Source organism: Manacus candei, unplaced genomic scaffold, assembly GCF_025592945.1.
Source record: "Manacus candei isolate 608988 ecotype Guabito, Panama unplaced genomic scaffold, ASM2559294v1 h1tg000034l, whole genome shotgun sequence".
NCBI classification, from domain to species: domain Eukaryota; kingdom Metazoa; phylum Chordata; class Aves; order Passeriformes; family Pipridae; genus Manacus; species Manacus candei.
In genome coordinates this window covers 17,114,631-17,139,530 of record NW_026138082.1, presented here as the reverse complement: position 1 = coordinate 17,139,530, position 24,900 = coordinate 17,114,631, and the positions used below count along the sequence as shown (strand labels likewise).

The window sequence follows — 24,900 nt, the reverse complement described above, 5'->3', positions numbered from 1 at the left end:
TACCTCAAATATTACTCAAGGAAAGCGATTTGTTGGGTTTGTATTAAAAAATAGATAGATAATGAGAGGTGAAATACTCAGAAAATACAGCACAAAAGCTAGATCTTTGTTTTTCTTTTGTATAGTATTCAAGATTGTTAATTGTTAAAGAGAATTTTATATCCATGTCATTGCTAAAACTGTTATTTATGAGGTTTCTGGTAGTCTATATTATTAGTATAGCAAGGTCAACAAACAATTACTACTGTTCATTCATCTATATGCTCTCCAATTTTTGTTTACCTCAAACACCATAATATCTATGAAATTGTAATTTAGTACTGGCTAGAATCAAGATTAAATTTCAGATTTTCCCCATCTTTTAAGTCACATTTCTTTTCTCTGAGGAGAGAGTAGAACCATCTTACAGAAAATAAGACACTTGAGGTTTGAAAGCACCATTTAAAGACAATATGAACTTTTGCATCTGTACTTGTTTAAGGAGGAGGAAAAATATTGAGATCTATAAGGAATTGGGTATCTTTGGGAACTGTAAATTGTTTGCTGCTTGCTTTTAAAAACAACACCCCTGGTAAGCTTGTGTGCTCTTTAAGAAAAGATGTATTTTATAAACAGAACATATCTTTTGGAGTACTGTAGAAGAAACTGCACCTCCAGAGGGACGTTCTGCCTGAATGTGAGGTTGTTCCAGCCCTCTGATGTAAAGTAAAATTAAAATTACAGTCAGAAAGCGTTCCAGATGCAGAAGCAAACACAGCTTTGAGCTTTCGTTTTTTCACACACTGTTACTGCCTTTCAGAAGGTTTCAATGCATGCTATCACTGAATGAAAAATGCTACATTTCTTATTCAAACCAATCTTTTAAGATCAGAGCAGCCAATGAATTATGCCAATGAATAACCTTATCTTGACACATCTGCTAGTAACCCTGCTACTAGCTACTGTAAGATACTGTGTACTTTGATATCTGTAAGTTGATCTCATCATCCTTTGATTTTAGTTCACTCTTTCCAGCATAAGGACATCTGTGTTACAATCAATAATGAGAGTGGCCAGTCAGGAATACCTGAGAAGTGCAGGACAAATTCTGGAGTGTTTCATGGCAGGGTAGCTTGTTAACAGAAGACTAATGGAGTGTGTGAAGAGAGAAGATACGGGAATAAACCAAAAAGACCTTTATTCCCTCTTGGAGATATATTCTAATTCATGGCCCATGTTCTTATAAGCCCAAAGGAAACTTGAAAATGTTGGTAGGTAGACCTTTTCTGATTATATACAGTAGTAGACAAATCTCAGTTTCTTAAATTAAGAAGTAGAAATCTTTTATTACTGTTTAATGTAGTAAAATCTGACTGACAGAAGTGAAGTACATTATTTGTCCTACTATGAAGACAAGTTCATTCTTTCTCAGTTACCCCACAAGTTTTGGATATTGATGTACGGTTTGAAGTGTTAGTTGAAAGAAACAGGATAAGGATCAAAACAGAATTGATGTACAGAAAACAATCAATGAAGAATGACAGGGAGCTACAGATCCTCAGAGGTTGAGGATATATATATATTTGATAAAGTCATAGCTTTTGTGACAAGTCACCTTTAGAAGAACCAAAATCAAGTATCGGCCTTATAAGGAAAAGAGTTGTATGTTAGGACAAAAATTAAAACTGAAGCAACATAAAAATGTGAAAAAGGAGAGACACCTGTCTAAATCAGCATCCCAGATTCCCTTACCCATATCACCTCTTCACTTGTAAAAAAGTGACCTTTTTTACAAGTATATTCTTACAGCTGATTCCAATTGCAGAGGGTGAAACGGATGAGAAATGCCTCATTTGGTGGCTATTATACCTCACCCAAAACATACAGCTTCAAGACAGAGAGAGATGGCTGAGTTTCCATTTTGCAGGGAATGAAGAAGTGGCAGAGTGATTATAAAGCAGAAAATTTCAAATCTCTGTGAAATCCTGAAACTGTGTCATGACCAGATTAAATGCTACAGACTGCAAATTGCTCTGGGCTGGAAACGAGAGCATTTTAGTCAAATGATTAACGGAAAGTGTTTCTTATCATCATACTCCTAGACCTTTGGTCTTCTTTTGCTGAATTGGTTCCAAGAGAGAATAAATACAGAGAGAATTCACAGGTCATCTGTGATCACCAATTAGATTAACCTGAAGTAAACCTAGTGTTGCTTATTTTAAATGTTTGTGTCAATAACTATAGTTAACAAAGAGGAAAGGAACTAAGTTAAAGTTTTTTACTTACCAGTGTCAACCTCAACAGCATCAACAAGTCAGAAACATTCCTTTGTTTTTAGCTGGAGAGACTGGAGATGGGAAGAGGTGGGTGTTACTTCTGGAAATATTCCATTTTATTGTCATGAACATCTTCCCAAATTTATTTTTCTGACCGCAGTGTAGTTGCAGAGGAATAACTCAAGCAAAAGAAGAATAAGGTGTAAATAATAAAAAAAAAGGTGGTAGTGGGAGAATATGATTACCTCAGAGGATTAATTTTATTATTTCCCAGTAGATAATCAAATCTGAAAATTTTAGATAGAACATTCTTCAAGAAGAGAAGTTTATGAAAAACTTGTTTGTTTGTTTCCCATTTCAACAGGAATCCAATGATTATTTTATTTATAAATTTTATCTGCTAAAATGAGTGCTATGTCACCACATCTTTATACCATGGCTGTCTTATATTAAAATTCTTAAATGGAGTGTATATCAATGTCCATTTCTTGGAACAACGTCACTGTGTTCTGAAGAAAAAAACCATACAACCAACTAAACAAAAAGGATCCTCACAACAAACGATAGCTAATCATTCTTTATAATAGGTGAATAAAGCTAAAATTCTTTTATATTACTTTATCTTTAAACTGTCTTCTCACTGTGATATTTGGGTTTCAACTTTTCCTATAAGAATGCTTTCTCCTTTTTATTTTCCAGATAAATTCACTTTCTCCAACTCAGATTAGGCAAAAGAAAAGACAAAGATAGAAAAGTAATTGACTTAATTTAGTTTAATTAACTGCAAGAGAATGGAGACAATTAGTTAATGCATCTTAATGAATTGAATTATGAAATGCATCTCCCCCAGTGGGAGAAAATGATCCCTGTAATGGGAAAAGTGGATATGGAAAAAAAATTAAACAGCAGATTGCTTTTTCTCCATATTAGGTTGACCAATCCAAAGCAACTAGAATACTACAAATGCATCATGTACTCTGTGATGGCATCCAATGTCTAGCAGGTGAAGCCTGAAAATTCTAGGGGAAGTCAGAACCCTAAAATTATTAAATGGGGACAAATTCTTGATTTGTGGAAATTATTGTCAGGCTTAATTCAGCTTTTCAGGTATATTAATCAGTAATTGTGGACACGTGGGTTTCAGAACCTAAGTGAAATAGAGAAAGAAATATATATTAAAAACAAACACACAAACAAACAAACCTTATCCAACTCCATTTAGGGTAACTTAACACTATAAAAAAGCCAAGCCAATTTATATATCACAATAATGGAATAAAAGTACACATATTAGTTCCATTAAACCTAGCTGTTTATCCACACTATTGAAAATTGAGATCCTCATCAAAGTGAGCAACTGTATGACTTAAAACTAACTTAATTTTGATTTTTTGCTTTTTCCAAGAGAAGCAATTTGAAATGTTTTAGGCACTACTAAATACATTAAAACCTACTTTAATTAACTGAAAAAATCCTACCTTCTTGAGTATATAAATAATTTTTTGGGGAAAAATTTGTTAACTTTTGGAACTGCCTTATATTTTAAGTTTTGTCCTTTTTCAGAATTGCACTTTGCTGTGTAACTCTGGTGAACAGAAGAAAAATATCTGGTTATGTTAGTATAGTATTGTCTGTTTATTTTCTTCTACTACTTAATGTATTTATTCATTTACTGCAACAGAAAGGTAAGTTCACAGCATTCCTTTACTAAGGCAGTACTAACAGGATTACTGGAAAAATTACAAATATTACATCAACTCACAGTAAGTATTAAATCTAATCGTTACTGCTAGCTAACAGCATTCATTTTACCACAAGCATTTTTCTCTAGCTTTTTAAGCTGCTATTCAGGAGCTCCAGTAGGATATTGCTTGATGGTACAGGTGCACAAAATGAAAGCATGACGAGGAGACCAAAAGAGGCAGTTTCAGCAAACACAGTGGTTTATTACCTTAGAAGCAGGAAACTGTTGCAAATCTCTGATATAGAGGGTCAAAGTAGAATCTTTTAGGAAATTTAAGGCTCAGTAAAGATAACATTTGAGTTGAAGAGAAGGCAAAGGAAGAGAAGGGAAGGGAAAATTAAGCTATACTTGAAGAAAACACGCTTGTCTACTCACTGCTTAAAAAAAGAAGAACTGCTTTATTATTACTTGTGCTCTTTTGCTATGGGGTGTAGAAAACACTTTTAATATAATTTCATTGACATATCAGAGGTGGAAACAACATGCAAAATTAATAATAAAATATTTTCAGCTTTGTTTCCACATCTTTTTAAGTTCCCATGACTTTCATTGAAAAATTTATCATGCTACATAACTATCAGGATGAAACTGAAAATCCATTTCATTAAAGTGACTGTCTCATTGGTATCAACTGAAAAGAGAAGTGTCAGTCTACACAGCCAGTGCTTGATGGGCTGCATTGCAGCACCCACCACAGAACAAAATCTGTGTGATCTTCTTATTAATGCCCTTTCAGACAGCTTCTGCTATTTATTTATTTATCAGATGTAAAATGAGCCTATGCCTACATCAGAGAGTTTTCTGCCTGTATGCATGAGATTAATTTCATACAGAGGGCTAAAATCAACAATGTGTGAGGTTTGTGGAAATGGACTCAAAATATTTCCTAAAGAAATTACAAAACTTTGGTGAAGTATGTTACATTAGGAGTTAGCTAGATGGTGCTAAAAGCTACTTATGTATTGCTTAAGCTAATGTGACCAGAGACAACAGTATTTTAGGTCAGAGGTGTGAATAAACTGGATCATTTTATTTGATTGGAATTTTGATGGTTGATATTGATGGGAGACAGCAGAATAGCTTAAGTAAAACAAAATAGCTTCAGTGTTCAAAAAAGTGGAAAAATACATCACTAGGGGAATCAGTGCTTTGTGTAGATATTGTCAGCTGAGCAGTGAAAGACCTGAGCAACTCTTGAGATTTCAGAGGAGACATCTAAAATAATATGTTTCAATATGTTGATTGTATAAATCTAATTTTGGTACTTGGGGCTATAGTTCATGATCAATTTTCTATCAAAATAGATGTACAGAGAATGATCAAATTATGAAGAAAAAAATCATCCTGACAGTCAAAGCCAGTGTGTCTTGTATGGGATTGACGTGAGTGATACAAAACAGGAAAAGGTTCTTCAAAAAATTTGGTAGTATAATGTTTTCTCAGGTCAAACAGAAGTAGATGGATGAAACAAATCAATGAAAAATTAGATATAAAATAGCTATTGTATTTAAAAAAAAAAAAATCAAACAAAAAAGAAGATTCTACTTACCTTTTAGTAATGGCACACAGCTGCCATATCATAGCTGTATATTTATATGTGTATATGCATGCCAACAGTGATAGGAACAAGACTATTGATGCAGTAACATGCTTTGAATAGCAAGTACTAAACCTGTTGTTGTATAATTTCATCCTAGTCAGTACCTTCCTCTTTGAAGGAGAAGGGCATGCTTCAGCTACATGTTCCTTTGCAGAATTCTGTTTCTATACAGGAGTAACCTCCGCTAGTACAGGTGCCAGCAGCAACAGCAGCAGCAGCAGTCAGTAAATGTTGTGCTGCCATTATCACTCAAATATTCTGCTCAGGATTTTTTAGTCTTAAGCTAGTCAGACTTCCCAAGCAGAACAGAGTAAAAATCAATCACTACTACACTAAGTAGTGTACTGCAGGTGGAACTGGTTGGAAATTTCCTGCCATAATGTCTTTCAACAGAAAAAAATAAAATTATGATAGGGAAAATTGTGCATGAAATCTATGTGATAGAAGAAAATGACAGTATGAACTTATACCCCCTAGGAAAAATTGAAACAGTTTAGGCAGAGATAATTCATTTCCACTCTCTTCTCTCCCTTTGAAAAGAGAGGTGATTTGGTTCCAGCCAAAATGTTCACTTGGCATGGTCCTGATTATAGGAGAGGTTTGAATTAGATCTGCTCTAAACCCTCTGCTCACAGGAGCTGTAACTGTCTCTGATGTGCCCTATAAGGGTTAAGCTGTTGCTGGTGGTACTGTAAGTAGGAGACAGTGGAGTAGGCCACACCTTACTGACAACAGCACTGTTTCTTGGTAATGGATCTAAAAAAAGACTTAGAGGATGAATTTTGGCCCTTTGGGTAGTACTTCTTGTTAATAAGTTCGTGTCCTGTTCAGTAGGGAAAGATGATTGTCTTGGTATGTATAATTCAATGTGCAGTTTTCTGATCACCAGTTATATTATGCAGGTTTAGATATAATTTGAATTAACATTTTTCCTCACTATACTTTTTATTAATACAAGAAAAAGTTATATAAATAAATATTTTGCAATAAAAGTCAGTATATCAAAATTTCTGATTAGGGTTTTTTTTCCTAAAGGTAGTACAGAAAACAGCCATTTTCAATTCCAAATTCATCTCGCTCACATGCATTCTCTTCTTTGCTCGCTTTTTGTTTTCTTTTTTTCTCTTTTCTTCCAAGAGCAAAGGAGATGAAAGGTACACTATCCTGTGAAACTGAAAGTAACATACATTCCATTCAATGGATTCATGGTCACCTTTCATACAAGTGCAAAGACTTCGTCCAAAAGAAAAAACTTTTTATTTAGTAAAATAAGAATTGGGAATCCATTCCTTAGAGAATTTTGGCGTTATATTATCAAACTTCAAACATCAGTTGATACTGGTACTATCATTTATTACCAGTATATTTGATATAGTTATAATGCAGATGGAAATACAGTCTGAATATAGTGACAATATATATATTGATGTCATAGTTAGAAAGAGTCCAATATTAATTTGAAAAACAGTAATTTCTGCCTTTATTTTCTGAAAATGTCAGTAATATTGAGCAGGAAACTATTGAAATATATATTTCACCATGATGATGTTTATGTCCTAGGAAGTTCTAGTCATGATGAGAAGTTTCACCACTGAATGGTGTTATAACACTACAAGATTTATTTAAAAGCTGAGGTCATTCCTTTTGCTGTATCCCTTCAAAGAACATATATTGCTCATTTCTGGAGCTTCATCAAAGAGACCTCTCACTACTGAAGGGAAATTAGGAATACATGAGACACTGAAGGAAAGATTTCATGTACCATCATTTACACTGTGGAAGTGTTTCCTACTTTTTAACTTCTTTTTCACAACCCAGTTAAAGCTGAGAACACATCATCATGGGAACTCCTAGGCTGCCACTTTTGCAATTCAAGTTATGCAAATGAAACTGTCTATACAGTTATATTTTCTCTTACTAATCAAAAGGTGGATAGAAGAGTTCCTTTCTTCTGAACCTTTAATGTTTCCAGGAAAGTAAAAGGATCAGAATTCTTTTCCCCATTCACCACTAAACAAGAATAGATAATTGCTTAGCAGCAAGAACCTTAAACATTATACTTTCAAGAAAAAAATGCATTTTTGAGCAGTAAAGATTTGGAACCTCAGCCACACAATCTGTACTTCATTACACTGATCAGTCAGAGTGATACTTGACCACTAATTCTCATCTTTTTTTCAAGCAAATTCTGTGTCTCATCAGGTAATTTCTAGGCTTCCTCAGTAGGAGTTTAAACTACAGTAATTCTCAAGCAGTTTAGAGAACCTAATCAACATTCACATTTGGGATGACAGCCCATGAGCAATTAATTTTATTTTTCTGATATGGAACACTGACAAGGATATCAGCTCTTCTCCATTTCTGGCTAAATGAGTGTGTTTAACTGCTTAGTTCAGTTAGTAGGTTTAGTCTAGTGATGGTAACATATATTTCAGCAAAGGCATTTGTATTTCTCTAGTGGGTTGTGCAACTTGCTCTACTCATGAAATTAGACTGCTACTTATGCCTGAGAGAATTCATTTGAAGTTGGTTTGATTATGTCTAGACTGAACCATAGCCAGTGAAGCATAAAATGATTTCAGAGAAAGTTTTTACTTAATAGCTTTCTGGTAAAAATGTTTTCACAGTCAAGTTACTTGGCCATGAAGTAATTGCTGTACTAAGAAAGAGTCCCTATCCTAGTCACATCAGCATTGTGAAACCTATCACATTAATCTGGAACCTGCATACCTGTCTGACTGTGTATCAGTAGAGATTATTATTAATACTGTGTATTTATTTGCTCTTTAGTTTCTATAGTGTCTAGTGTGATAGTAATAAATTTTGATATAATGCCCTCATGCTGAGGTGTGCCTGTCTGAAAACTTCTCTTCGATGTTGAAATAAAATGTGGGGGGAGCTTGGAGATTGGATTTTTGGAGTCAAGCCCCCACAATGTGGTACCAAAGTAAAAAGTAGATCATGTGTCTGGGGTCTACACCTCAATTTTCTGAAGTTTCTGATGCAAGTATGAGAAAGTCCATTGTTTGTCTATGGATTTTCTAGACAGAAGAAAAAAAAAAAGCTTCTAGAGAGCATTAGGCTTACTTGCTCTGAACATTCAATACAATTTTCACATTTGCTTCAAAAACAGCCACCATTTCTAAGTACAGGGCAATTTGTTATAACTATGTGATGGTTCAGATCATGATGCCAGGTGCCTGGGTAACAAAGCACAAGCCCTATAAATGTTTTAGGTGGTAAAGAACAGAATGTGGCCATTAAAATTTAGCTGTACACACACCCTGTGTGTGTGACCAAGGAACCAGACACCACTGCTGTTCATATGGTAATAGAGCTAAGTTTAGAAATTCCTATATTGAAACTGTTTCCAAGAAAAGATTCCTGAGAGAATGGGTTCACTATCTCAGTAGCTGAGGTGTTTCATAAAGAAAAAATCACTTTGATCTCAGCAGGGGGATGAAAAGTCATCAGCAACTTGATAGTTTCCATGGATGTACAAATGTTCTATAATTCAGGAGACTCCTTTAGGTAACTTTTCATGTTTTGAGAAACATCTATTTCTTTCTACAAGAATTAGGCCTCATGGTTTTATGTATCTGTATAAAAAAAACCAACAAAAAACAAAACAAACTAAAACATGCTAAGGTATACCTGAGAATCAGGCAAGTCTCAAGATTTCAATTACAATGTGTTAGTGTTTTTAAAATGCCCTAACTGAGAAAGTAAAGGATGACAGTCACCAGGGGTTTTTTATCCCAAAATACTTTGCACAGTAAATGGATGAGAATATCTCACTTAGTGTGTCAGGAATCTGCCTTGCTAAATTTTATCAGTTTCAAATTTCTTCAGATGCTGATGGAAAAATAAAAACATCTGACATTTTGCACTAAATTCCAGGAAGTAGATCAATTGTCTCATCTTGCAAGAAAGATTTTGCTGTTAATTTTAAGCAATGGATTATACCATCTGCAGGTATATATCCACCTATTTATTATTCTCTCAATGTCAGAGATACACATGGTCAAATCTCAAGAAACTTTTTCAACAAAACAAAAATATTGTATTTACCTACAGTTTCTGCAGTTAACCTGTTTAGATCATCTCACTTGTCCTGGTCCTCATTTTGTCAGAACAAAACATTCCGACACACATATCTTTTAGATATACTTGAAGTCATGAAATCAGTTAAGGGTTAGTGGGTATATACTTGTTCTGTTCTTAGGGTGCAGAGATAAGCATATACTCAACATTTCATTTCCAGATGATTCCGAGCTTATTCGTTCCCGAAGAAATATTTCTACTGCCAAACTATTAAAACACACAGGGAATAAGTGTGACAGGAATGTGCCAAATAGACAAGGGAGATCAGCTCTTATTTGTGATTATGATTATGCACAATAAACTTTTCTATTGCACTAGAAATTAATGAGAAAGGAACATTATACAACCATCACAAAGCATAGCTACACAAATCGGACCATTCTTTTGACAATGAGAACAGTAACTGAGGTGATGTCAGCGCTCTGAGTGTTCTAGCAGGCTGTAATGGTCCTGACCCTGGGATCACTTCCAAATCTTTTTGTCTGAGGGTAAATTTACTATTTTCACTTCTAAAAAAAACTTCTTTCCTAACATTCAGATATTAAAAAATCTTTATCATTCTACATGGAGCAAATGGCTAATGAACATTTCCTTCAGCTGAAACTGAAGACTCATGATTAAATATGATAAATATATGTTTGCTTTTAACAGCTAGAAATAATAAAATATGAAATATTTTACATAATAAAATAATAAATAATAAATAATAAAAATAAAAATATTTTAAAATGACTGCCAGCCTGATTGCTTGTGCGTCTTTGTTATAGGTTATAAATCCCAGAAGTGGAATTTTTCTTCCCCTGGTCCGCTGTGGGAAGAACGGAGTTCGAATAGGGAAGGGGGAAGGGAGTTGATTAGCTTTACAAAAAGTCTAACCAGCAAGGCCACATTCCTAGGTAATGGCCCATTGAAAGGCATGAGTGTGGGGGGGAAGGAGTTTGGGATTTCGGTAGCTGACCCGGCTCACGGGGGAAGTTGCTGACCACCTTCACACAGGACAGGTCAGACTGCTGAGCTCTCTCTCTCTGGGACGGAGACGGGGGGGGGTCTGCGTGGGTGCATTTGGAGAAAAGGCCTAGAGACCTGTTTTCTGGCTTCTTGCCCTGGTGAAGCCAGATCACTGGTCTCGGTTGGCTTTGCACACTGTCTCATGACTCCAGCCAGAGCCTACTGTGTTTTCATCGGAGAGCTCTGTGCCCACTGAAGGAGAGAGAAGAGGAGCCTTGAGACACCGTCACCTGGGAACAACAGTGAGTTCCGTTGGGGGTGAACTGCTTTCCTTTCCCCTTTTACTTCCGTTGGGGGAAGGGTTCCAATTTTCTTTTCGGCTTCTCCTGCGGTCCGAGACCCCCCCCCAGACCCCCTTCCCGCACGGTGACCGCCAGAGCCTGACAGGGCCCCCTGCAGGTCAACACAGAGAACTGCAGGCTCTGCACCTCCAGTGATCCAACAGCGCCCCTGCCAACCGTGATTAGAACTATACTAGAAGACAGAGAAGCATTCAGACTTTTTCTTTTGTTTGAAGGGAACTTCTGGGTACAGGACTATTGTTTTTATGTTCTGTTACTGTTCTTGCCAATACACATATATCTTTTAATAAAGGTTGTTATTTCTTCTTTTCTTCCACACTTCCTCGATTAAAGCCCCTTAATTTTTTGAATTTACAATTGCTGCGAGAGAGGAGTTTGGTCTGTCTCATAACTCATCCTCTTTAACAAACATTCCAGTCCCTTCAAACTGAGATAGTCTTCCTAAAGGTAGATGCAGTGTAATAGTTAATTGAACTTGTTCAGATACTTCGCTAGATCTTGTGCCAATGTTGTGAGTTTTTGTTTCTTCTTTTTTTTTTTCCCCAGGTGTTTATAGATGTTCATAATTAGCACTTCTGCACCTCTCTCCTTTTTCTCCTTAATAGTTTGTCAGCTTCAGTGGTCTACATCTCAACAACTGAACCTGTTTATTTCCTGGGAGAGACAGAAGAAACTAGTAGGGGTTGGAAAGAGTCTCCTCTTCTTTTTTACTTTAAACTCAGGCAGATAGATTGTTATATACAAAAAACTTGATAGTGGCAAATACACAAGAAGTATTTAAAGTTAAAAAGCTCCTCCACATTCACAGCAGAGGATACACATAATTGTTAAAACATACAGGAATTTACTTTTACAAGGAAAGCTGTTCTCTAGAATGGCTTTCATTCAGAGAATTCTTAAAATATCTAATGAGTAACCAAGACAAATAGTTAAAGAAGGGAATTAATAGTTCCATATTTTTATTTAGAGAAAATATAGAGGGATTATGGTCTTTATATTTCCTTTTATTTGTCTAAATACTAGAGATAGTGAAAATAATATTACCAATCCAAAACACTGAAGTAAAATAGGAGAAAAGGCTGTCAGACACTCAGGTGCCTGTACCATAGAAAGTACTTCCTGCCTCTGATACAGTTTTGAGCCTTCTGAAAAGTTACAGTGCATGTATTGTTGCTGAACAAATTCAATTATAGCTGCCTTAAAGACCTCTTACAGTTCCTCATACTGTGTTATAAACCATACTATATTCTCTATGTTCCAAAGACATATAATGACAATGTTAAAACTGTATTCCCAATGGTATTTGAAACCTTTAAATTTTATTCATGTACCTGTGTGATAGTTTTAGTCTAGGCCTTCCTGGAGACCAGCTTGTAACCAGGGAAGTACCCCATGTTCCCAGTATTCCATGCTATTCTTTGCATAAGCAGAGGTATAAATTAGAAGGAAAGAGAAGGTTCTGCCCTCTTCCCTTCCGGTGGATCTGAAGGCAAAGGTTCTCTGCTGTCGGTGTTGCTCATGTGGGGGAGTGAGGCCTAGTGAGGCCTTGTAGGCCTTGGGAGGCGGAGGGTGCTGGAGGTTGGTTGGTGTGATTCTGCTACCTCAAGGAGAGTAGTAAGATATTCTTTTTCTAGTTCTTTATTGATTGTTATTGTGCACACCTGCTTCATGTTTCTTTTGGGTTTTTTTTGTCCCTTTTTCCCTTTCCCTCCCTTTGGGGGGTTGTTTGGGGTTCTCTTTTTATATGTACATAGTATTGTAACTGTATATAACTGTGATATGTGTAAATATATATATTTTGTTATAGCTTGGTTGATTTCGGGTCTTTCAGTTTCTATAGTTTTTTTTTTTCTCTGCCTGAAGGGAAGAGGGAGGTTTTCGCTGTAGTCTGGTGGACTTGGCGGGAAGCCAACTCAAAACTACGACAACCTGTTGTGTGAGGTGTAGAAAATGGAAGACATCTATTGAAACAGAAGCTGTCTCCATAACATAAATATGCAAATGTAAAAGTATTGTAACAATTGAGTTTTCAAATTACCTAGGTTCTAGCTACCATAATTTTATGGTCTCAGCTTGGAAGTGAAAGAGCTCCTCAAAGACCCACTAACAGACATCACACATATTTACTTAACGATTTCTTCTCATAGATATTTCTGAAATAATTTTCTCCTATCCAGGGAAATTATCTATGATACACTGTTTGGAATTTTTCTGGAATAACTTTTCCATTTCCAATAAAGACATTTTATTTCAGATATGAAGCAATATTATTCCAAAATAATCAGTATATTCAAAATGTTCAGTAATTACTGTGGAGCTAATACTTCATATTCAAGAGAGTTCTACCAGTATTTAGCTACAGGTTTTACAGCTACTATTTGCAGACAGAGGAAGCTGTTGAAAACCAATACTTTTTGTACTTTCGTTACTCTACCAAACAAGAACCTCTGAAAGGGCCACAGCTTTTGTAGATTGGCATCCTTCCTTTGGCCAAAAACTCACTTTTAATGTCCTTATGTTGCATTTATGCAGAACAGCACCTCAACAACACCACAATTTTTGTTTTTTAAATTCAGTCCTTACTCTGAAGACTGGAGTCTCCCTTTCTGTCATTGTGGTGAGGGAAAAAAACAGTTTTCCCCCTAGAGTTATAAAATGGTAACCCCCTCAGGGGGTGGTGTCCCTTAGGGTTGAGCCAATGAACGCTTCTGCAAAATATAAACATATCACAAGCAGACTGGAAAAGGAGGTGATGTTGTGGTTGTAGTGGGAGAAAGTGGTCGTGTTGTAAAGCCACAAGGAGAAGGGGCAGGAGCCCCGCTGGGGGGCTATGGCCCCCCCAGCCCCCAGCTGGGGGGCTACAGGGACTTGGAACAGTGTTAGACTGGGCTAAGTATCTGTAGCTAGAAAGCTAAAGGAGTTTTCTCCATTGTGAGTGGGCAGCAGCAGAAACAGCACTGACCAGAGAGCTGTGGCAGAGAGCCAGAACAGATAAGAACTGAAGAAGCAGCAAAGCTGGCATTGCAGTCAAGGAGGAGAGACACAGAGAAATGTCTGATGGAGACAGAGTAGGACTAAGCTCTACAGAGAGAGAGAGTTTGGGTAAGAACTGAAACAAATTCCCCGAACCCCTCTGAGACCTCCTAGAGAGGAGGAGGAGATGGACTCTTACTTGAGAGGAGTCTTGGAGTGCTACAGCACTGAAAAGAGAGGAGCTGAGAAGCTCAGGCTTCCCAGAACTGGACCAGGACGGCCAAATGGAATGCGGAGGAGGACTTCGCCCCCCCACTGCTGCTAAACTAGCAGAGCTGTTAAGCAGAACACAGGAGCTCTGCAAGGGAGTTTGAATCCCCTGAGGATAAGGACTGTCACGAAGGCTTCTGCACTTCGTTGATATGACGTGGTGAAGTGACCTTTGTCCTGGTGAACGCAGCCCACGGAAGAGAAAGACCCTTGCCTGGAGTCAAAGTACCGAGAGGGGCTTGGAGGCCTCCCTCATGTGTAATGATAAAAGATCCAGCCACAGCTGCTGCATGGGAGAGAGAGAGAGAGAGCCTGCTGCCCTAGAGAGACTTCTGCTCTGAGAGTGGAAAGGATCTCTTCCTTCTTCCCTCCTGGACTTTTATTTGGAGGGAGAAGAGATTTGATCCATTGTAAATACTGCTTTATTATAGAAGAGATAGTGAAGATTGTATATGATGTATTATAACATTTATTTGTACAGCCATTGTAATATAATCCCTTCCCCCTTGAGTCTTGTGTGTTGTCTGGAAAACCCATCTCACACTGGGCTGAGATGTGGGAGGGGGGCTTGGATTTGGGAATTGGATTTTACTTATTATTCCCATTTTTAAACTAAATTTTGTAATCAAAATGCTGCATGTGAAGCTAGATGTTTTAGATATCTAAGAGCCAAGAAGACATACCTTTTTTTCCTTATTTTTCTTTATTTTTTTTGGTGGGGCACACTTATTTTTAATTTGAATTTTGAAATTGTGCCAGCAGTTTACTTAGTGTTGTCTTCTTAATTTAAAGCATATGCATATGCTCACATAAGCATATAACCCACAAAGAATCTATCGTAGCGGTGAATTTAGAATGTTGATGGACTGGCACAGAGGTCAGTGACCATGCATTCCATGGATTTTAAAGACAATGACCTATGAAGATTATGGCTATAGTTATAGCTACTTTAGCTTGACAGATTCTTGCTTCCAGTTGTATATGATTATTAATAAAAGGATAGGATCAAGTTCTGTTCTTAACTTCATCCTGTATACACTTTGGTATTTAGTCATTACAAATTCATTTAAATCTTATGCACGATTTTCTGAGCAATAAAAATCTTATGAGTGTCATCACAATATTAACTACTTGTATGAAAATTGTAAATTTATTCACAGTGAGCAAGTGATCTTTATTTCTACCTCAAAATATATTTTGTTATTTTTAAAGATTAATTTTTAGTAGAGGCATTTCTCATATAATTTATTTAGCTTCTTGTAAACTTGAATCTATTGATTTCAGCTTTCTATTTAATTAAATGACTCTTGATGTTTATGTCAACGTCCGTCGATGGACTTCATCAAAACTATTCTGGTTTTCAATGGTGTCTTATTTTAACTTAATACTTGAGTTTTAAAATAAGGAAACTAATTAGGTCTCCATGAGAAAAAAAGATGTTAGTTGATTCAATAATTAAGGCTTTCAAAAGACAAAAAATATAATCCTGAAATGATGCATCCTATTGCTAAATTGTGCTGACAATATCCCTTGAGAAACAGTTGACAGATGCCAATCAGGTTTGCAAAACATTTTTGTTTAACAGCTCAGCATTCTGTCTCTTGGAAATTCACATTAACTTGGGTACATCAAATGTCTAATTTTGTTCTGTGTTGCAACGAATTACTTTTTTTAAAGCTCACCAAAAAATGCTGCTTCAGGCAATTAAATTTTTTTCAGGAAGTTGTCATAACGCAAAAATATTTTTGCTATCATGTATCGTGAGTAATGTGCTCTAGGGGACCCTACTTGAGCAGGGAGGTTGGACTAGATGACCTCCAGCAGTCCCTTCCAAAATTACCCATTCTGTGATTTTGTGAAATTTGGTACACAGTTTCTGCTGATACATTATTAAAGATACAGAAAACAAGTGAGTTTTAATTTTATAAAATAATTGAAACTTAAGTTTGAATTATTTGACTTCTAGGTTAATATAATCAATGGGGACAAAGTTCCGTTTTTTAGTCTCTAGTTCCCTTAGAAACAGGCAATGTCAGGAAAGCATATGGGATGAAAATTACAAGAGAAAAAGAATAGATAGCAAAAAAAAAAAATCCAAAAAACCCTCAATGGAAGCACTAAAACAACCTAATTTTTAAAGATTTAGAAAGACTTAAGGTAAAATTTCAGACATAGTTCAGTCAAAAGGATGAACATTTAAAACATGACAATAAAACATGATTAACAATTACAGGCTCTAAATTAGTTTGTCCAGCCTAATCTAAGTATATTCCCCAGTTTTCTTCATGATATCTGGGGAAAAAAACTGCAAGTGATATTTCCCTTCTTCTCATTATCTCTTCTGTCTGTTTTCCTCGACTGTAATTTTTTTTTTATTTTTGTTTCATTTTTTCTGCAAACAGAATGTGACTTTTTCTCTACAAAACACCATGTAAAAATGGCTGAATTGTACATATGAACAACAATACTCTTCAAAGGTCCATACTTCTAATATTTTTGACACAGAATCTAAAGGGCCTAACAGGCCCTTGAAATTCTCCTCCAAAAGTACAATACTAATAGCTGAACTTGTTAATTCTAAAATGTATTGTGTGATGAGACAGTTTTCTGAAACAACTTTTCAGTGTCAGTGACTATGAATATTGATCAAAAGATTTTTTTGATGCCTAGCAGCTGTAACATCCCAGCCCTGGAGCTATGAGCTCAAAAAGAGTTTTACTTTTAAAAAATAAACAAGGCTCCAAAAATTCACCCACTAAATATTTTGAAAAGCCCTCGGTTCTTTAATACCTTGAGACAGTGTAAAGAGAAGACAACACACGTGTTTTCTCAGGAGACACTTTTACTGAAAAATAAGGGAGAAAATAAGAGATTGTGGAAAAAATTTAAAGGGGTGACATACAACCAAAGAATTCCACAAAGCTATGACTTAGCACATGCTAACCCATACAACTTAGCAAAATCCAACCCACCAGTTTTAAATTACCCAAAATACTAAGAAAAGAAATTAAGAGAAGAAAAAGGAGTAAAGAGCGAGAAAAGAGATTAAAAGAAGATAATAGCTACCACTGGAGGTTGCTGTGGAAGTCCAGCTTTCACATGGCCACCTGGCAGGGCTCAAGAGAAAGATGGAGGCCACGTGTACTGTTTTTATGTGCTCTGGCCCTCTGTGGCCACCTCTCCCAGGCAGGACTTCCAGCCCACTAGCTATTCCAGGGCTCCGGAGCAGGGTGAGGGGTAGTATTCCCACTACACCAGGTAATTAGCGGCTGGGTTAGAGGTTCCAGGGGGTGTGATGTGGGCCATGTTCCCCAACTTCATTTTGACTGCCAGCTGCTCCTTGGTCACCGGGTGAGGCTGCAGGGGCTGCCATGTGGGATAGGCCATTACTTCCCCTCCCTGAAATTCGACCTGACCCTCCTCCACCATGCTCCCCCCACACACTTGAGTTAGTTCCGACCCAATAATTAATATAATCTAGTGTCTCACAGCAGCTCTTAGGCATACCTAGCATTCTTGTACTATATTCAATTTTCTTTGCACGGAAAAACAGATGGTTCTTACATATTTAAGATAGACTGAGTCAAATTTCAGGAATTTATCATGTTTGATTTCCAACATAATATGGCAGTAACTTTACATGCAATAAAGCTGTTAGAGATTCTCTCTCATAACAGGATATAATGGAAGATGTAAGAGTAATAGGCCAAGTCAGGTGTTAGGCAATTACTGATAGGAATAAAGCTCTGCTTGGTGTCTGCCTTGTGTATCAAAATGAGCAAGAAGGAGACTCCTTCAAGCTGAAGAGAAATACAAAGCTTTCCTAACAAAAAAGTGCAATGCCTTAGCTGTGTTATAGATGTAAGCTACTTGTCAACCCTGTAAAGAAGTTCAAGAATGCTCAAAAAATCTGTGATCATCAAAGTAAAATACAAGGATTGTGGAGTTATCTTCTCCTGCATTTTAAAACTATGTTATACTGGCAGTAATTGAAAAGACATGCATTTTGCCACCTCAGAATGAATTATTTTCCCTATTGGCCATAAACAAACACAAGTTGAGGTCTGGATTGTCCTTATTCAAAGTATAAGAATACATTCAAAGTATAAAAGGATGAAAAAAATAAAACTAAATAAAATTAGCATGTTAATATATCCCAAATAAATTTGCCTAGATTTTCCCATACAACTAACTTAGGTCATAGACTTAATAATGAAAACCTATTAGCAAGATGAAAGGCATTAACCTTTTTTCCCTTTTACCTTGAGAGATGAAAATACACTAATCAAGAAACACTGTCCTCTAATCCCTCATGTTTGATGCTCTTACTTGCAATACCCACTCCTTCATTAAACTTTACATCTTTTAGCCATACAGATCATTCTTGAACATCAGCAAATCCTTGACATAAATCATTAGTCTTTGAAGAAGCTCTTTAACAAGGGTACTTTGACTCACTTTTTGGATGTAACAAAGTGGAATTATGAATGGCAGGAATTTCTAGTTTTGAAAAAATCAACACTAAATTGAGGGGAAAAAAAATTACATTCTTCTCTCAACATGACAAAAAGTGCCGCAGAAAGATGCACTATCCAAAAAAGACCTTTCCAAAAAGGTGTTTTCCTGATGATGAGGAAATGGCTTAAAATATCTTGATGTTCCTTCCAATGACCATAAATCAAACCATATGCAACTTAAAAACAAAACAATCCTCTGAAATGGATTATTGAGCTGACACACAAAGCGGTCCTTGGGATTTCATTGCAGAAATCAGGCATATGTTTACCTTAGGGGAAAGAAACCCATGTTCTGAATATGTCATATTTACAGAAATTTCTCCTCTTTGATCACGGCTAATCTAGTAAAGGTAGATTGTTAACCTGCTGTGTGGGACAGGATGACCGGATTTAGTGAAGTGTCAGTTTGAAAGTAAGAAGAGCAGTGGCTCAAACTACCTAAGTCATCTGTCAGAAAATCAAGATTATATAAAAAGACTTCTGAAGCATAAAATTGTCCATATTTAAAGGGCTGATTATATCATTATACAGTTGTACCATGAGGATGGAAGTGACCCAGCTACAAATGTATCTCTTGTTTCAGTATCAGGACAGACACACAAGTTGTTCCATCCCTTGAGATCCCACAAAGAGTGATCTTTTACAAAATGATACCATTCTAGCAGAGAATTTGATTTCCTAGCAAGAAAGTAAGGAGTACATTGAAGTACTGTTCTCAAGAAAGGGTAAGGCTCTTTTGGAGCTCTCTTGCAAAAATGGTCTGATCCTCTACTTATATAGTATAAATAAGAACATAAGCTTTTTTTTTCTGCTTTAGAATACCTCAGAGAGTACAACTTTCTTTTGAGAAACAATAGGACCATACCAAATGGTTTCAACTGTTTTTCCTCAGTGCGTAAGACAAATTCTGGTAGTTGGGAAGCAGTAATTACATTCATAATTATCCCAGCTTTGTGCATAATTCTGTATATGTTTTTGTTCTTTAACTTATTAATGGATTTTTCTGTTTAATTTCTAAAAGGCTTTTGAAGAACTTTTTTGTTTTACAGAAAAACTCAGAACTGATCTGACTTCTTAAACTATGCATTTCTATAAATGTGTATGCAGTAAGTGAAAGTTAGAATTTTAATTAGTAAGAGGTAGCAATCTTCAGAAAACACTAACAAACAAAAAAAAACCATAAAAAGACAGAAAACCCTTTTGTTCAAATGTTCTTATCGCTGTCACTGCATAGTAGTTATTACAAATAAAAGAACAAATAATACTGTAGCAGAATTATTTTGCTTACTTTTTTTAATGTTCCAGTAACTGCAGGGAGATTTAGTAGAATGAAACTTCTCCATGCCAAATACTCTAACTCTAGCTGAAGTTTCTCCTCATAACTACCTTAAATAATGTAAAAAGGTGGGTGGCAGTCTCTTCTCCCAAGTGACAAATGATAGGACAAGTGTGGTACATGTGATAGTGCTAGGTTAGTGGTTGGACTCGATGGTCTTAAACATCTATTCTAACCTAAATAATTCTATGATTCTGTAAAGAAATTATGTAAAGCCCTCTAAAATATAATTCATTCAGAACATCAGAGTCATTCATAACAGGGAGGAGAAAATTAAACCTATACGATATTTTGATTTGAGATGTTTAAAAGTGAAGACCACAAAAACCCCACCCTTCTTTTTAATAGATATGAATTCTTAAAGCTTTGAAGTATGAACTAACCTTTAACTAACATAATCAGGAAGCTTTCCTTGTAAGTGTGTGCCTTCATAATGTCATCTTTTTCTAATAAATATTTTTTTTTCTCAGTCATTTGGGCCTCTTACATGGTAATAGTGAATGGATTAACATCAGACTGGTGACCTGTCACTAGTGGGGTTCCACAGGGCTCCATCTGAGGCACTGTGCTCTTCAACATCTTCATAAATGACTTGGACCCAGGACTGGAAAGGATACTGAGCAAGTTTGCAGATGATAACAAACTGTGAGGAACTGTTGAGTCCCTTCAAGGCAGGGAGGCCCTGCACAAAGACATCAGCAAATTAGAGGACTGGGCAACCAATCAGATGAAGTTCAGCAAGGGAAAGTGCTGTATTTTTCACCTGGGATGGAGTAACCTTGGATGTTCGTACAGATTGGGGAATGAGATGCTGCAAAGCAGTGCCATGGAAAGGGACCTGGGGATCCCGGTCTAGGGCAAGTTGAATATGAGTCAGCAGTGCCCTGGCAGCCAGGAGGGCCAACCGTGTCCTGAGGGGCACCAGGCAAAGCATCAACAACCGGTCAAAGGAGGTTGTTTTCCTGCTCTGCTCTGCACTGGTGTGGCCTCACCTTCAATATTAAGCGCAGTTTGGGGCACCACAATATAAGAAAGACATTAAGCTCTTAGACAGTGTCCAAAGGATGGCAATGGAGGTGGTGAAAGGCCTTGAGGGTGATGCCTTAGAATTCTTAAGATTTGTAGCAAATATGGATTTTTAGTGTGGCTGTATAATTTTTTTTCACTTTAGACAGTTGCTTTCTCATAGTTGCGTCACATTCCTGAGTTTTGGTTTAACAGCATTTTCAAGGAGAGAGATTTTAGCAAGGACATGGGGGCAATGGGGGCAGTTCTGAGGGTGGTACCAAGGGCAAAAGTGGTTTTTGGGTTGGATGTAGCCATTAGACATGGTAAGTAGTTAAAGATATAAAGGTGTGGGAATTCTGTGTGTGGGTGTGCACCTATGTACTGCGTGCACAGGAAAGCTTTCATTAAAGAACTGCTCTCTACCTTACCTATACTAATATTGTTTGGAGACTTTTTTCTTCCAAGTCGTATGAGGAGCGGCTGAGGTCACTTGGTCTGTTCAGCCTGGAGAAGAGGAGAGTGAGGGGGGACGTCATTGCAGTCTACAACCTCCTCATGAGGGAAAGAAGAGGATCAGACACTGATCTCTTCTCTGTGGTGATCAGTGACAGGACCCAAGGGAAAGGCCTGAAGTTGTGTCAGAAGAGGTTTAGGTTAGACATTAGAAAAAGGTACTTCACCCAGAGGGTGGTTGGGTACTGGCACAGGCTCCCCAGGGCATTGGTCACAGCACCAAGACTGACAGAGTTCAAGAAACATTTGGACAATCCTCTCAGGCACATGGTGTGATTCTTGGGGACAGTCCTGTCCAGGGATAAGAGTTTGACTCGATGATCCTTGTGCATCCCTTCCAGCTCAGCATAGTCTGTGATTGTGTGATTTTGTTAAACTATTAACTGAGTTAGATATGTAACTAATCTAATCCTAAATTAAGTCTCCATCAGCCACTTTCATCTGGTGAAATATGGGGGTCCCCATCCCATCCTACACAGGAAGTAAAAATCCCACATATTTAACTTGCTAATTGTTCTTCATTTATAACTACAAATTTCTGTTATTTTTCTTTCCAATTGTTTGACTTACAGCAAAGCACAAAGATAGTATTTTGGAAAGAAACTTTTCTCAGGAGTCTCAAATGAATTCTCAAGAGATGAAACCTGTGAGAGGTTTGGATACCTAGCCTACTGAAAAATTGTTATATTAACTTTTGTTGTATTTCAGTTTCCAGGGTTTATTTTTTACTTAGTTTCCAACACATAAGAACAAATTTTATTTTTGGAGCTCATGGTGTGAAATTCAACCAAGTTTAGGTAACAGAAATTTCTCCATTGAGTTGAGCTAGAGTTCATTTCTGGAAGCCGAATGAGCCCAGGGAATCATGGAATGAACAGTAAGTTTCTAACAAAGGAAAATGTCTCTGTTTTGCAAGGTAGCCCTCCTCAAGTAAGACCTCCAATATAAGTAACAGTCATCTTTGGACCATGGTTTGCAGGAGAACGGAGGAGGTAGTTAAAATCCATCACTGTGATGTAATCAAGTGTGTGTCAACACTGGGTGAGAGGAAAAAACTTCAAGGATGAAAGTCTGACAGCAGATGTAGGAGAAGAAAATTTAAGAAAGAATTAAAAAAATACTGAAAGGGTTCAAGACAGAAGAAAAGTCAGTGTAGGGAACAGAATAAGAACAGAGAAAGGAAGCAAGGCTAGAGTGTACGTAATGGAACTAAAAATGTTAAAAGTTGCCAAATCTTTCTTTCTCTCTGTATATGTATAATCCTTCAAACCTCTCCAAAACATTTCTCTGTGCCTGATTCTAATTATCACATTGCTGACAGTTCTTGTTTTCATTCATTTTTAGTAAGTCAACAACATCCTGAAATACTGTCAGTCTTACCTCCCACAGTTGTGGTTATCACTTTAAAAGAGAATTGACTATTGTTGCATTTTGATTAAGTAAAGTCATTCTTACCTTCTGGTGGCACAGTTTGTCTCTGTAGGGATATGAAATACATGATGCATTACATGATGGAAACTATGTTAATTGCCTAAGTCCAATTTAAAGTCAGTTCATCAGCTGTCAGGAAGGAGTTGTTTAGGGTTATCATAAGAAATTCTTTTAAGTCCTAATGGACAATAAAATCAAAGGGAGTAAACTTTGTGTACTTTCTCTTTGTTCACTCTAAAAGAAACATTTTAAAGTATTATTGCTTCTAGTTTGTTGCAAGTGGTTTTTTCATATTACTGTACATAAAAGTGAAATACAGGTGGGCTTATTCCAATTTACTTATATTTATTCCCATAATGCAGCAAAACTATGATCTGCATTTTTGACAATAAATATTTAATGAGTAAGGCTTTCTCTAATATTGAAACTCTGGTTGACCTTTACAACCTCAAACCTAAAAGATCTACCCGATGTGCAACTCTTCTGTCCAAATTTTACCTTGATTGTGTCTGTGCCTCTCATTCTATTTCTCTGAGTGTTAAACATATTGATTGAATAAAGACCAAAGTGTTGAACTTCATAAGAATCAATAAACTTTCTAGAAGTGCCTTTCTAAAATTTTCCTGTGAAAGGTACTTCTCTACATTAAAATATTTGACTAAACAAAACAGCAATATTCTTTTTAGAAAGTGTCAGAATTAGGCTCTTATATCCTTATTCAGATACTTAAGGAAGTAATATAATTTTCATAAATGCTGAGTACTCATTAAATAGAAGTGGAATCTTCTCCTTGGTTGTATGTTACCACTGTGAACCTTTTACCAAAATGCTTATTTTCTCACTAAATTAAAAGAAATCTCTTGAGAAACACAGGTAGTGTATTCCCTTTATGTGACCTCAGGGTATTAAGAACCAAAGGCTCTGGAAAAGTTCGGTAGGCACTCTTGGAGTCTTAAATATAAGTAATACTCCCAATAAAGCTTGAGGCTTTGGGACTGGGGTGTTACACTATTTTCTTTGAAAATTAGGAAATAGAAACCAATCCATCCCACACCATTGAACTCAATAAAGTCATGTAAGCATACCTGTATCCTAACTGTTCAGTGACATATTCTTGCTATGGGAAGAAAAAAGATCATGACTTTTCAAATCCAGTGTTGACTCTTGGGAATAAAAAGGAGTCTTTTGAAGTTATAAGAACTCAGCTTTGGTAGTCAGCCTTACACTCACTTGTTTTGATTCTCTTTCTTTAGAGGAATCTATATTTCCAAGTTTTATCACTAGTTTTATCACATTTATCACAACTGAAATTATGCTGTTCAGGAAATGATGTTATTCTGCAGACAATAAGTGATATGTAGTGTGTAGCACAAAAATTTTTTCTGCTTGATTCCTGGAGTCGTTAATTATCCAGGGCAGTTTTCTTTTGAACAAATGTATAGAGAGATATTCAGCACAGAATTTTCTGTTGGAAAATAAAAAAATAATAACTTCTGTTCAGAATGTATCTGTCTCTGATAGAAGAAGAGCAAAGCAATTTGTTTCATTAGTTCACTTGTCCTCCTCCTTTTGATGCAATTCTTGTTTATAGTTTCAGAGTTAAACTACGATTAATGTTGGTTTTATATTGTGCAAGGAATCATTATCTGTCAAGGCTAAGAGGAGGGATATACTGAAACTAGGATAATCATCTGGAATACTGAGCTAGTTTTTTGTAACTCTATAATGTAAATATATTAACTACTTATGCAGCTGAAACTATATGTAAATTCCTGTATTACCACAGAACCATGTCCTGGAGGATTAAATTAAAAAAAACAAACATGCAGACACCCCTAA

The 24,900-nt window shown here is 36.4% G+C and overlaps 1 long non-coding RNA gene across 1 annotated transcript in view; it reads left to right on the top strand.

Annotated features, from left to right (window-relative positions):
- Positions 1-12,541: 12,541 nt before the first annotated feature.
- The window catches only part of LOC127473157 (uncharacterized), a 50,124-nt gene continuing 37,765 nt past the window's right edge, over positions 12,542-24,900 (top strand). The window contains exon 1 of the long non-coding RNA XR_007905297.1: positions 12,542-12,627. This is a non-coding gene — a long non-coding RNA (uncharacterized LOC127473157). The remainder of the gene's footprint in view (positions 12,628-24,900) is intronic.